The sequence below is a fragment of the Crassostrea angulata genome, chromosome 5 (assembly GCF_025612915.1).
Source record: "Crassostrea angulata isolate pt1a10 chromosome 5, ASM2561291v2, whole genome shotgun sequence".
Classification (NCBI taxonomy): Eukaryota; Metazoa; Mollusca; class Bivalvia; order Ostreida; family Ostreidae; genus Magallana; species Magallana angulata.
Genome location: NC_069115.1, coordinates 4,394,350 through 4,409,550, shown reverse-complemented (window position 1 = coordinate 4,409,550; position 15,201 = coordinate 4,394,350). Strand labels below are relative to the sequence as shown.

The 15,201-nt window shown below is 35.4% G+C and overlaps 1 long non-coding RNA gene across 1 annotated transcript; it reads left to right on the top strand.

Moving 5' to 3' along the window:
- Positions 1-10,138: 10,138 nt before the first annotated feature.
- LOC128183098 (uncharacterized) lies at positions 10,139-11,363 on the top strand. The gene is made up of 2 exons (XR_008243539.1): positions 10,139-10,308; positions 10,718-11,363. It is a non-coding gene; the product is annotated as an uncharacterized LOC128183098 (long non-coding RNA).
- The last annotated feature ends 3,838 nt before the right edge of the window (positions 11,364-15,201 follow it).

The following is a 15,201-nucleotide window of genomic DNA, read 5'->3' as shown; positions in this document are numbered from 1 at the left end:
TTCATACGAGAAAAATATATTCATGTTTTATTTTAGATTTTAGTATACGTATACAGGCACGTAGCATCGGGGGTGGGGGGGGGGGGGGGGGTCTGCCGCCCCTTTTTTTCTCGCAGCAACTAATTTTTTTTACATTTACATATAAAAAATTGAATTATCATGGAGTTGGCCCCCCCCCCCACTTTTTTTTGGAGGATGTAAAACATTGATATGAAAATAAGGAAATTAGGATTGGAATTGCAGTTATATACTACGCCAGCCCCACCCCCACCCCCCGCACGGATTAGGATTTTGTCTCCCCCCCCCTTTTTATTTATTTAATTTTTTTTTTTTTTTTTTTATTTTGGCTTGCCAAGATTTTTTGGGTGAGTCTGCCCCCCCCCCCCACTCCCCCCCCCCCCCCACTTTCAAAAACGATGCTACGTGCCTGGTATATATTCATTCAAGTTAAGTAATATTAATTGATTAATGTTCCTTTCATATTTTTAAACAGTTTTCAGACTATCTGACCGGAGCCAAATCTGCTGTATTCACGACACCCTCTGACGTATGTGCTCACCACTGCTAAGTTGGATGCTACCGGTCATCGATGGATTGCCTCGTTATCATCTTACAATTTCAGCATCACGTATAAGCCAGGTAAGATGAATACTGATTCTGATCTATTGTCCAGGCTGCCAGGTATAAGACTGGCAGAGAAACATAAGATTCAAATGTAATTAGAGCCATCACGGCTACAGGAGAGAGGGAGCGTGTACAATACATCTTCGCTAGCCAAGGGTTTTCTGTCCACTTTGCTCCCCATAAACCCTTGGCGGACTCGGTGATGTGATGGCGCTATCTAGCGAGCAACTTGAGTTGCGCCCATTGCATATTTACATTTTAACACGGCATTAAATACAACTTGAAAACATGTTGACTACCGTATATCGGAACATAATTAACGATGCCATTAAATACGAATTAAGTTATAACCTGCGGAAAGCACTGAATGTTTTATTCATAGTGTTTTGTAAGGACCTGTACAGGGAGTGAAAAAGTCGCCGATTTATATGAAAGCTTTCATGCCATAAAATCAGGTATCGTTGTCGTGAATATAGCGGACCAAAGAAATTAAATAAAACAGAGCTCACTGAACCTTTAAAAGCAATAATCATAAGCAGGCACGTATATATCAACGGGATAGGCAACTTCTACATTCGCCATGTTTATTCCCCATGCTAACACGTGAGCCTTGACAAGTTTGTAGAACTATGGTCAATCCCAGTAAAATATGTAGGTTTTTTAAAGCGATCTGGTTGGACCATCGTTTGGGAGGCACTGTACTCGAAAACATGTGTCTCAACTTGTTTTACAAAAAGTTCACACATGTGTTTTCTTTTACAAGCACTGTGATTGGATCAGCTACTCGCAGCTGTAGCCAATCATAAAACGGAGCTTGTCACCGAGTTTTCGTAATGAAATCTGCCAAGGGTTTATGGGGAGCAAAGTAGACCGAAAACCCTTGGCTAGCAAAGATGGTACAGTACTACTCTTCCAGCATCTCCAGTCAGCTGTCAGCAACTACAGACAACTTTCCCTAATCTAGATGGAATACACATATTGACCTGAAGAAGTTGCAAAGGGAAGATGAGTTTATATCACCAGTGATACAACTTACCAAGGATGGTGAAAAACCAAGTCCAAATACAGCTAGGAATGAGTACGAAGCCATAATTATTACACCAGAACTTTAAGAGACTAAGGATCAAAGATGACCTCCTTTTTCGACAGATCAAGACGCCTGAAGACAAGTATCAGTATGTCATACCTCGAGAGGTTAGTCATCTTGTCTTACAATATCTGCATAATGACATGGGTCATCCTGGCCGAGACAGGACTTCTTCAATAGTCAGAGAGCGATTCTACTGGCCGAAGATGCATGCAGATATAACACAGAGGATTGATGAATGTGACAGATGTATCAAGTTCAAGACACCCAACAACCAGAGGGCTGAACTTGTGAGTGTCACCACTACCCAACCACTAGAGATGGTGTGTATGGATTTCATGACATTGGAACCATCCAAAGGAAACATTCAGAACATTTTAGTTCTTACCGATCACTTCACCAAGTATGAGGTTGCAGTGCCAACGAAGAATCAGACTGCCAAAACAACAGCTGATGCTATCTTCAATCATTTTATAGTTCATTATGGCCTCATGCAAAGACTACATTCTGACCAAGGAGCAAACTTCTGCAGCAAAATCATAACAGAACTTTGTAAAATCACTGGGACTTCTAAATCAAGGACTCTAGCTACACCGTACCATCCAATGGGCAATGGAATGACAGAGCGCTTTAACAGAACTCTTATTTCATGTTAGGCACTCTAGATCCAGAGCAGAAACACAACTGGAGAAATTACATTTATCCTATAGTTCATGCATACAACGGTATACAGCCCATGACTCTACTGGATTTTCACCTTACTATTTAATGTTTGGTAGAGAGCATAACCTTCCAGTTGATTTAGAATTCGGTATCAATGGGAATGAACAGTCAAATTTCATGCCAGTTTAGATATAGAAAATTAAAACAGAATCTATAAGAAGCATATAAACTGGCAGAAACTGCTAAAAATAACTCTCAATCCAGACAGAAATGTCACTATGACACCAGAGTCCGAGAAGTTACCTTAGTAGAGGGTGATAGAGTTTTGGTCAAAGTGGTGAGTTTTGATGGAAAACATAAAATTCAGGATCGATGGGGAAACCATCCAAATATCAACCTGAAGTAGCCTAATAAAGAGTATTAACCAGTATTTAAGGTCCGTAGAGAAGATGGTCAGGGGAGGATCAGTCAGTCCTTCATAGGAAGCTACTTCTGCCGATTGAGACGAAGTTAACTTCTCCCGTGCCAGCTCCCAGAACCAAGAAACTGCGGACAGTCAGAGATCAGAAAGTGGAAGAAGGTGAAGAACCCCCTAATCAACACAACACAGATGAGTCTGATGAAGAGAATGGTTTTCTTTATTTTGTAGGAAAAACCCCCTGTAGTAGAAGATGATCTGATGTGTTAGATGATGGGAGGAGCAGTGGTGCTGGAACTGTCACTGGTGACAATCAAGATAGTGTTCAGAACCTGGAAAAAGGATGCCAGAGGACGCTATCAGTCAACGGATACTGATGACCTAGAAGTTAGTACACATGTAGATAACAATTATGATGTTGTTATTCCTTTACAGATTGTAAATGATCCTGACAATGATGCTAGAGACCAAGAAGATTCAGAATCTGATGAAATTTCAGAAAATACACTAGTAAGATGATCAACCCGAACGAGGACTATCCCTAAATGAATGAATAGTTATATTTGTAATCAAATTCAGTCCAGTAAATAAATGCAATGGATTGCGAGTTTCGCACTGCAAATTAGCCAATCAGAATTAAGAAACTTTTACATCATTAATAATTGAATAGCGAAATATTATAATTTTCTGATCTATTAATCATTCAAATTGCAGAGAGGAGGAGAAAAAAGTCGCTTGTAGAATTACATTCAAGATCACCGACATATTTAGCTAACCTGCTAAGAATGTAAGTAGTATATTTATATTTTTATTTCAATTTATATCGATGAGTTGTCGTCATCCACGAGTTGTCTTTAGTTGACATGTCCCGTCGATGAGTTTTACTTCCGATTAGTTGACTTTCGATGAGTTGTCGCATTTGGCGAGTTGTCTTTCGATGAGGTGTCCGGTACCGAGTGTACACTTATCACATACTTGTATGGGTACATGTATTGTAAAAGTATATTACAAAGGACTAAAGTATACACATTCTAGAGCTTATCAATGTTCATAACCAATACATGGGATCTTCATATCATTTAATATTTATTCGTTTGAAGAGATATTGGCGCTTCTGATTGGTCGAAAAATTTCTTTGATACCTGATACCTGCATCAATAAAATTTTTGACGGAACTACTTTTCTCAACTCCTCTGATCTATCACTAATTATTGAACGGGAATTTCCAAGATAAACACAGTCAACACAATGTAAAGTTGTGTCTGTTTAATTGTCAGCAAACAAAATACAAACTTTTTCATCAATGCGCTACGCATTGATGAAGTTTTCCGGTCAATTTTTTCTTTGATACGTCGATCAATAGAAAAATTATTATCTTCATTTCTTAAATCACACAGTCATGAAGATTCATCTAACTGTCCTTCCAGATATACTTGATTAGATAAAAAAAATATAGATATGACTATCCGCAAACGGCGAAATGAGTGCCGATTTGCCCAAATACCCTCTTGCAAATTATAGCGAGCGCAGCTCGCCGGCGCGCAGCGCCGGCGCGAAGCGAGCTCTACCGGCAAGGCGTGTGTGAATAGAAAATTCGGACTAGTTGCACATTCATTCAACGGATTTTTTTGGCGTCAGTAAATCGGACCAGTAATGCATCGTTTTAATCGTCCCAGTAGTTCCCTGTAATCATGGCAGTTTTTATCACTTCACACTCTCACGAGAATCAGCAAGACAAAACAATAACGATGTAAGCGACATACAGTCAATGTTACCTCTAAAGTTCACCTCAGTACACTTTCAATCAAAAATAATCGTGTGACGTCACAAACGTTTACACATTGATCCGATATATTTTTTCGGAGTCAGTAAATTTTGACCCACAATTCATAGTACCAATGGTTTCCAACCTCACGTTCCAATATCACGTTCTCCCGAGAATCAAAGTAAAACCTTTGAAAAGCTTATAAGATGTGTAATTTTAAGAACATCATGCTTTTTAAGTAAAGAAAACAGTATACTTCGCATACTTTTATTTCTCAGGGGAGTTTTAAAGAGTAAGACGACACTTAACCAACGTCAGCTTTGACGTCACAATAAGCACTGATAAGGGGAAATTACTCTAATGGAAGTTATTGTAAATCTGCTGAAATGACCAAAATCCTCTTAAAATCTTGCAAAGGCTAAGATAAAGAACAGCTGACGAATAAGGACATTTCTTCAGATACAGGAAACAGTTGTAAATTGCACTAATTTGGATGAATGCTCACAAATATTTTATTCACTATAAATACGGTAATTTCCTGAAACGTAACGTTATACGTAGCAGCGCCTTTTTTTAAAGGGGGTGGGTGGGTGGATGGCAGCCTCATCCAAAAAATCTTTGCAAGCAAAAAGAAATATAAATCATGAAAATTCTAATCCTTTAGCTCTTTAGCAGTTCAATGGTTTCTTTATTTTCACTTCCATTTATTACATGCCGGGGGGGGGGGGGACAACACCATGTTCTTTTAACATGATAAGCAAATATTTTTAAGCGTAAATTAAAAATAAAATTAAACATTAATTATTTTTTTTTAAGTGGAGGGGCAAATCCATGGTTAGTCGATTTTCTATGTATAAATTGACAAAAATGAAAAAAAATTTAGCATGGGGGGAGCTCTATGATGAGTCAAGTTTTATATGTAAGTTTAAGAAAAAATGTCTACTGCAAAAAAAAAGGGGGAAATCAATCAATCAATCATAATCACAATCACTTTAAAAGAGGAGATGCAGTGCAATGAATATTTATATATTAAAATCTTTATTATTTAACAACATTGTATCTGAGATTAAACTATTGTTCTACATAAAAATAAATTATAACAAATCTTATAAACTATGAATAATGAAAATTTACTGAAAAATAGGTATGTTTTATTTTTTGGCATTCAAATTTCACGTTGTTAATTTTATTTTATTAATTTATTATAATTAATTGTTTGATCACATGCTGTGCTCGCCCCAACGGTCGCACCGTAAAACATATTACGTGTAGACAAATGAAACACAACATGTCGCTGTCGCTTTTTCACGATTTACCGTGCTGACGTAATATTATTAGTTACATGGTTTGTAGTTGACCTAATTAATATGGTTTATACATGGTCAGTAAATTCCATATGGGGCGAGAGTGGAGTTCGAGCCGCCATGTGGAATTTACTGACCATGTATAAACCATATTAACTAGGTCTACTACAAACCATATAACGATTATATCTTACCGTCTGTCTTTTTAAATGATAAAAAGTAAATAAAATAATTACATGGTAATAAAGCTTTTGTAATAATAGCGAGCGAAGCGAGCTCTAAGAACCAGTGTGCGCGGGAAAAAGAACGAGCTAAACCTACAGTTCATCAAACAAAATTTTTTGTCTACGTCCCATAATGCTCTCTAATGTTTTCACCCGTGGTGCTATGCCAAAAGTGGCCGACTTTTAACTCGTAATTTACAGTGACTTAAAGTTTGAAGACACGTTTTGAGTACCGCATATGCTTTGGCGAGACTCAAAAGTTTTGTTACATGCTTCCATACCTCCGAAATGAGTCGAGAAACGTAAACAAAGACGAACAAAGTCATGGATGACGTCACAGTGCACTCGCGCTATATTTCCCGCGATAAATTTAGAGGTGGATCAAACATCTGTAATGCGTGTACTAGCTATTTCAGTACAGACTGCAATACCTGCCTCATTGACGTATGATTTGTTTTTAATTTTTTTTAATATCGAGATTTTATGTATATATATTAGCAAGAGCCATACTTTACTGTCATATCGATCCATTTTTAAGCTAATTGTGCATGAATGAGTAGGGAGGAAATAAACAATAGGACATTTTGAAATAAATCAAAAAGGAATAAAATAAAAAAATAAACAGTTAAAAAAAATATGTAGATATGGGATATAGTCAGACCATTAAATTTAAAAGTGGGAAATTACACACCTACAAACAGGTACCGGGCTCTCTCTCTCTCTCTCTCTCTCTCTCTCTCTCTCTCTCTCTCTCTCTCTCTGGGAATTGGGTTGCGCTGTATGTATCATAACCATTAAAATTAGTACCTTTGGCATACTTATTGTAGAGCAATATACTCTCTCAAAAATTCTTTGACGTTCGTTGATACCTAAATAAAACTATAAGTTGACAATGATGCAAGGTATGTCTATAATTCTTGCTGCGCTCGCCAGAACGGTAGCACCGTAAAACATATTATTAACCCCTTCACGGTAACTGCGGTACTGCTCTTTTGCAGGGCAAAATGACATGGTTTGGTGAAATATGACGTAACGTCAATTGTTTCATTTACGTCATTTTATTATCTACCTACTGAAATTTCGGCAAAGTATATCATTTTGCCCTGCAAGAGAGCAGTACCGCAGTTATCGTGAAGGGGTCCATTACAAGTTTCAATTTGAGTATGAAACCTGACGTCATTATGCTCTAAAATGACGTCATAATGCTCAAAGGGAGTAGGCTAATATGTATGAAATATACTAAGTCTTCACGTGTCTGCTGTATGCCAATGATTTTCTTACAATTTAGCGGGAGGTAAGATATACATATTATATGGTAGCTTGTTCTGTAATTATTTATGTAGCGCAACAACGTGTCGTGTGATCGCGCGATGGCGAGTTTAGTAAAGCAGTACGAGCGCAGAGGCGTTGTGAAAGATGTTTTTACAAAAAAAATATAACGTCTGTTCTTGAATTTTTTGCACAGCCTATAGACATTTTAAATGAGATCAGTATCAGTAATATCTGAGTGTATTTTAAATACACTTATTTGCAGATAAGAGTACTCGAGATTGGTTGTCTGATCAAGTGGCCATGATAGATTACCGATACGTATCTCACAAAGAAAAGTCTTTGCCATAATGATACACCACGTAATATCAGCAGCGATTGTTGCTTTTGTTGTTGGAGCTGTGCTTATATTGCAGAATAAAATCGAGGATCTTCAAACAGAGTTAACAGATCTCAATAAAAAGGAAAATGAACTGAAAACAGAATGTGTACAATTTCAAGCGAAAGTAGAGTTCATGCATGGAAAAATCTTTTGAATCTTTGAAGAATTCACTGGACACAATAGCCGTGCATACAAAGCGAAAAGAAGAACAAGCTAAATACATAACTCAATATAAGTATTGCATAGCTCTAATCAGCTGCTCCTTTGTCTGCTTTCACATTATCCAATGTCAAGGCCATATCAAAATTGGTTAAAGGAGAAGAGCGTTCTATGCCTTCGATTCCACGCATCTAGGATATTTAAACGACTTATGTAAATCTCCCATAAAGGAATCTTACACTTGAAGGTGTGCATCATATAGAACAGCATTATCTGACCAATAACAAATATACACTTAATATACTTTACACTTTTCTTCTTATTTTTATTTCTGTGAATATTTTCATAACAACACAACGTGATCTCACGCAATCTTTGACTGTGCTACTAGCGCTATTGTTTAGTTGTTTATTAAACGTTATTTAGAATGGGCAATATCATTATGTATTTTTTTTTGTCGTTAACTGAAATTTACATGTTTTCCAACACAATCCTAGATCTATTACATTAAAATCTAAAAACAGTAATGTTTACCCAAAAGGTAGCAAAAGTGCAGAATTAATCAAAGTACTGAAGTACTGAAAACCGGACTCTTTTGGTGTGTCTTTATGCATATTGTGTAGTAAACACTGAAAATCTCTCTCTCTCTCTCTCTCTCTCTCTCTCTCTCTCTCTCTCTCTCTCTCTCTCTCTCTCTCTCTCTCTCAAGTGTATTTAGAAACCAACAAATACTATACTGTACATGCAGAGTAGCTGCGAAAGACAGTCATAATAGCAAACGCTGTATAATGCGTTGAATAATCTCTCTCTCTCTCTCTCTCTCTCTCTCTCTCTCTCTCACGCTTTTAATGTCGGCAAAGCGTCAGAGAGCGACCAAATTTTGTAAGCGGCTATAAACAAAAAATTATGATGTCTGTCTAGAAGAACAATTTTAACAGTTGCTGCCTTGAATTTTGCAACAAGCGTTATATTTTCAAACCCCATTTCTTCAACACGCAGCAAAGTAGTTCATGAAAATTCATGCGCATTATATGTGTCCAAAATGCATAGTCTTGTATTTAAAACACGTTATTAATAAGAACACTTAAAAGATAGACAAATCTCTCAAAATTAAAAAAAGCACATGCAGTGCCAACACTTTTGACAAAACGTGGCTCTTTGTGTAACGATTTAGTATAGCGGAAGCTTTTACTTTGACGTTGTTTGGTTTTTTGTTTACTTTTGAATTCGAAGTTGTGCTATTTATAGTAACATTGGCGATTTGCCTGCATACAGCCAGGACTCTGCCTACAGCAGAGCCTGATTAACAATATAAGCCCTCTATAATTCGAACATCGTCTCAGCCGGGAGATATTTCTATAGTCCTCCGCCTATCACACTGAGCTACGTTGACGCGTACGAATCGTTGTGAATAACTTTTCTAGTTTTACAATTAAAATGTTGTTTTTGTTTTTGTGAAAACCACGAATTTGACCCATAATGGATATAGACTCCACTTGAATAAAGCAATAATAGAAAAGAATGAAAATTTATCCTTTTAATAAAAGTACTTTAAGGATGGAGTCTAGACCCATTCATACCAAAATATTCCAATTTATCACAATAAATTATTAATATTAAGGTACGAAACGACATGTGGCTTAATTTAGAAACCTATATCTCGTGTGTTTATAGAACGGAAACACGTTTTTGACATGCATCGTGAAATTTATAGTATAAACAACGTATACAAGCCAAGAATACTTATTTTATTAACACATGAACAAGTTCTATTTTATTGCTCAAGGTGGGGGGATCTGTAACGCCTTGTACGCCCTTGTCCAAATTTGGCCAAGTGGTTCTAGGGACGTTTTCAAAAATGACAACAATTCAAAGACGAAGAGCTGTGTGATCAGAAAAGCTCGATTAAACCTTTGGTTTGAATTCTCAAAACAAAAACCATTTCAGTCTGGGGCAAAGTCATTACAAAGCGCTTATTGACGTGTTACTTTTGCTAAAAATATGAAATTTTTGACATGTTAATAGATTGATCAAAAGAAAAAGATACACTGTTACAAAAAAAAGAATTATAAACTATCGTCTAGAAGACACCGATAATAAATGGATACTGTTTCTAAATGGTGTTTTACTTTCTTTTTTATCAAAGTGCCGCTCATTAATGCGAACTTGAGTATTTGACACATTTTGGTGTCAAAAGCATCCATTTTCGTAGACATTGTTAAAAAGAGCCTAAACGTTGTAACCACCACAGTCGTTAACTCAAAAGTTCCCCGATCTACCTTAAAACAAGTTAAATTCTCTATATTTCAAACTCCACTTCATTGCTTTTAAAGGCAGGTACTTGCAAAAAGTATATTACAACAGAAAATAGAAAAAAATATACAATACTGTGGATTCAGGAATATTTGTACACGTAAGTATCCGTTTTTGTGGGTTTAAAGTAATTTACAACTTCAAGGATACCTATTTGTTACACCAATGATTATGTCAATACAATATGTTAAGATTGATTGCACTTCAATCAGTTTTTTTATTTTTCAAAAGTCATGAAAATTGGTATTTAACACATAATGACGAAACCACATCATATTTTGTCCGGTAGACCATGTTATTTATGAATTAACTTTACTGCAGTCCTGTAATGTTTGAGAAGATTTTTGAGTGTTTTGAGTTGCTTTCCTCTTGACACTTTCAAAGTTCATATTTTTAGAACACACGAGAATTTAAAAAAATGTAAAATAAAAATGAAATGAAAAACATGTTTTCACAAGTATTGTTTCTTAATTATATATTTCATTCTTACTTACTCCTTCTGGTTTCAGATTCAATTCATCAGAAGAAGTTACTAGAAATAGAAAAAAACAAGTTGGCAATGCAGAAGGAAAACCTAGTTACAGCAAAAAAAGAAATTGGTCTTTTTGAGGAGTTTATGTATTTTATAAAGACATCGTACGAAGAAAGTAAACAAAGAGATACAAGAGGATTTTTTGGTTAACGACATTTCTCTTTCATAGGCGACCGACAGTATGTACACATCAACATGTTATAATTTATTACATTAATTGAAAATATGTTTTATCAATGTTTAAAATAGCACCAAAAACATATTAAGTAACACAAAAATATATTAACACAAAAGCCAATGTTACAAGATACACGTACTGTGTTTATTAATTGAACATGTTACTTTTTCAGCTATGCTCTATATAATATCTATAACGTATAATTGCACAAATAACAGGGTACTTGTTCTGTAGATTAAAGGGGCAAAAAATAGCTTTTTTTATAATCACTTGCTTAGTTTTACACTATTAAGCATTTACTTATGTCGTATGTATTCTATTTTGTAAGACAAAATAATGATAAGTATGTTAAATGTATATGTTGATGTAAAATATTGACAAAGGAAAAAGAAAATATTTAGAGTTGTCATACATTACACGTTCCTGAATAAAGATAGTGAGATAACCTCCACCTTAAAACTTGAGACTTAAAAAATATCAGACTATAAATTTGTATAGCATTTTAAAATGTAATTTTTGTTTATCATTTTCAAAATCTATAATGTCAAGCATATGAGTTACTTTCTTCGTTGATAAAGAAATAGCAATTGTGCAACGTACACTGGGAGATGGGTAAAACTATCAAACGTGGTTGTTCATGTCATTAAAAAAAACCCAAAAAAACCCAGAAGCGCTTCCCAGCTGATTTAATCAGAAACGATCAGCGTCCATATTTTTGTAATCTTTTACTTATGCTGACTTTTTCAGAAATTTTATTAGAGAACATTTGGTTATTTTAATATGTTAACACTATTTATAAAACGGGAATTTTAAAAACAAACACTGTAAACAAAATGTAAAGTTGTGTCTGTTTAATTGTCAGCAAACAAAATACAGCTTTATAAACATGTAAACTTGAAGTTTAACCTTCAAAAATAAACAAATCACATTATTTAATTCACTTTATAGAAAATAAAGCGTCTTCTCACGATTTCGTCTGCTTGAAATCAACGATCAGCATTTACCCTGATGATAGCTGTTCCTTTTCCACGAATAATGATAGTGATGTTCCAATCATTGATTATAATAAAAAATCAGTCGATTGTTATCGTATTCTAAGCGCTCGATTATAAAAGGTTTCATTACGATTTTGTTGGTAGTTTTTAATTAAATTGAGGCAGGTGAAGTTTTAAAGATAAATTTTCCGATGAAAGAAAAGTCAGAATCGTTAGACATTCGTCTCTTTGTCTCGTGAGATGATTTATCTGCTTCTCGAACAATTTTTTTCCAGGAACATTTGTTTGGAAAGTGTCATTTTTGATATAATTTATTTTAACAAGTAAACTATACAACATGACTCTTTTGATTGTCAGGTTGTATAGTTTATCTGTTAAATTAAATTATATCAGAAAGGACAAAAGCTTCTGTTGTCCAGCCAACTCCGTAGCTAATTCAGATCAAAGTACTGAAGTACTGACGGGAGTTGATTTTATCGATTATTATTTATTTTAAAATCAACGATATGTATTTTTGCATGCATGGCAAGTAAATTCCTCTAAGTATTTGAATTACGCACATTTTTTATAACATGAATTCTCCTACAAGAAATTCGTGAAAATCCAAAATTAATTAATCATGTTGTGTAATATTCAAAGAATTAGTCCATCAAACTGCTTATCAGTAATCGAAATAGTTATGAGAAATTATATGGATCCAGGCAAAATTGAACTCTAGTCTCATTCAACCAGACTCTCAGCTGTATCCGACAAGCAAGAGAGACTCTCTGCTTGTCGGATATTTACGGAGACAGCCGAACGTCTAGTTGAACGAGACTATATTGAACTCTGGCGTAGGAATACATAAAATGTACGACTTAAAAAAATATCTAAACTGTTCGTACCATTTAAAATCTGACTATTTACAAGGTATCTATAAATTAGTTTCCTTGAAAAACAATGCTTAAGAACTCATTACATCGAATTTATTGTTTAGAACTAAATGTTGTCAGCGGTGTTGATTTGTGCTTAGGTCCAAACACTGTTTCACTTTCGGTTTGTCCGAGTGACTGCATAGGAGAGTTGATTAAAAATCAACTCCCAAAAATTGTAAAATTGTATTGTAGGATTATTATAATGTCAGGAATAAATCCTTTTTGCTTGTTTAATATTTCAAGTGAAAATGACAGCAAGCGAGTCAGAAAAAAATATTTGGCAGAATATTTACAGTCCCATCGACATAACCTTCCAAAGGCAAGTAATTTTCTAGTGTCAATTGTCGATGTTAAAAATTATCGGAGGACCATTGAAGAGTGATACAGATATGTCAGATCTACATAGTTTAGGAAGATAGAGTGAATTTTTGCAAATAAAGTGCGGAAATGTGTTAAGTTGTTGATGATCTGACTAATTCATGTGGCTCAAAAGTTCGTAGAAAATTGACGGGAGGACTATGGGTTTATGGAGGTGGGACATTGTTACAGGATTTAGATATTTTGATCCAATGTCAGATAATGCAAAGTAAGATTTTTTATCCATGCTACATGCTTCCGAGATCGTCGTTGAAGCTTAAATTTCAAATAAATAATTATGCCTGAATGGTTGTACAAATCCCTATGTGGTACTGTCGTTTGACCAAGATACCATATGAATTTGATGTCCAGAATTTTGCCATTTGCAGGGAATGTTAAAACACATTTCATTGTACCCGAGACACTTTGAAAAATGTCGAATTAGGGGGGCCAAATTTAACTCATATCATTTATAGTTCTTTAAAACGCCAAGTACAAAGGTACGAGTAAGCAACACTTAGTGAAAAGTAATTTAGTCATAAACCAAGGCTTTTCGTAACTCTAACGATTCCAAGACAGACATTATTTCAACCATTGTAATCTCACCACCTGGTAGATCCTGAAAATCGTGTTCACATAGTTTTGTTGGCTTGGAACTTTTTGCTTCAACATTCTTCTATACGTTTTCATCAAAGAGGGCTGTATGAATGCTCATAGTGACATGCAAAGCTTAAGGCTTCAGCAACTCCATCTTGATCTGCTCTCTTTTCACCATCATTGTCTGTAATTTTCATCAAAGAGGGCTGTATGAATGCTCATAGTGACATGCAAAGCTTAAGGCTTCAGCAACTCCATCTTGATCTGCTCTCTTTTCACCATCATTGTCTGTAATTTCGTAGTAGATTCTAGAAGTTTTCGGTTTCCTGCGCTTTGTCAGTTTTTAAAATGGGCGCACATCTAACTCAGCTGCTCTGTCGATATCCGCGTAGACTTTGCACATGTAATTGATGTTTTCTTTGTCATGAGCAATCGTTTGGCTCTTTTGTATTTGCGGTACGAGGGGTGGTTCATGCCTCGTGGTCTTCCTTCCCGCAGCCATGTTCGGCATTTGACCCTCTCTATGTCATGGAGTTCTTAAACCGCTAGACGAGTTAAGGGATTAAAAGACGTATGTTTGACAGCATTCGCTGCGCGTGTGCGCAAGGTGTCGTTGATCTGGTGAAAAAAGTTTGTTACATTGGATTAGTTTTAGCAGATCTCGCGTCATATACAGAGGAGAGCACACGTGACACGGACATTGTACTCTTCAAGAGTGTCTGCATGGGGTAGCGTTGTGCCATGCAAGTAGTTCGATTTTGAATGCTTCAGACTATGTCTCTTTATGTCGAAGTCAAAGGTTGCAACGATGGGTAGGTGATCAGAAGTTATGGAAATTGTTCCTTCCTTGATGACCATATAACTTTGTAAACTATTTAGAAAATGTTTGTCAAATAAATATTTTTATGATGCTTATTTAATACACTGCCATTACAACCACACTCTATTATGACTTCCATATTAATGAGTAGTAGTGATACACATTTTGACGTTACTGGATCCTTGTGCATAAGTTTTTATACTATTTTCAGATGTTAAATAAACGTCAAAAATATACCAGCTACCACCCTTATTGTTTATGAGTTCACTCCGTATAATACGATTTGATTCGATTCAGATATGACAAAAAGGCTTCTTATTGATTGTTTTTTAACCCCCCCCCCCTTCCATTGTTACTGCAAAAAATAATAAAAATTATCTATTATTTGATCAAAAACTGTAAAAAGGTAAACGGGTACTTGTTTGTTCCGATATATTTTGCACCGCCTAGAACATCATGACTTGAGTTATCTAAAGATATCGATATTAGATGAGTGTTTTACATTTTTTAACTAGATCAGATCAGGGACGTATATGTTAACATATTGATATATACGTCTCTGATAAGATTGCTCAAGTCTCCGACCAAGACATCATAGAT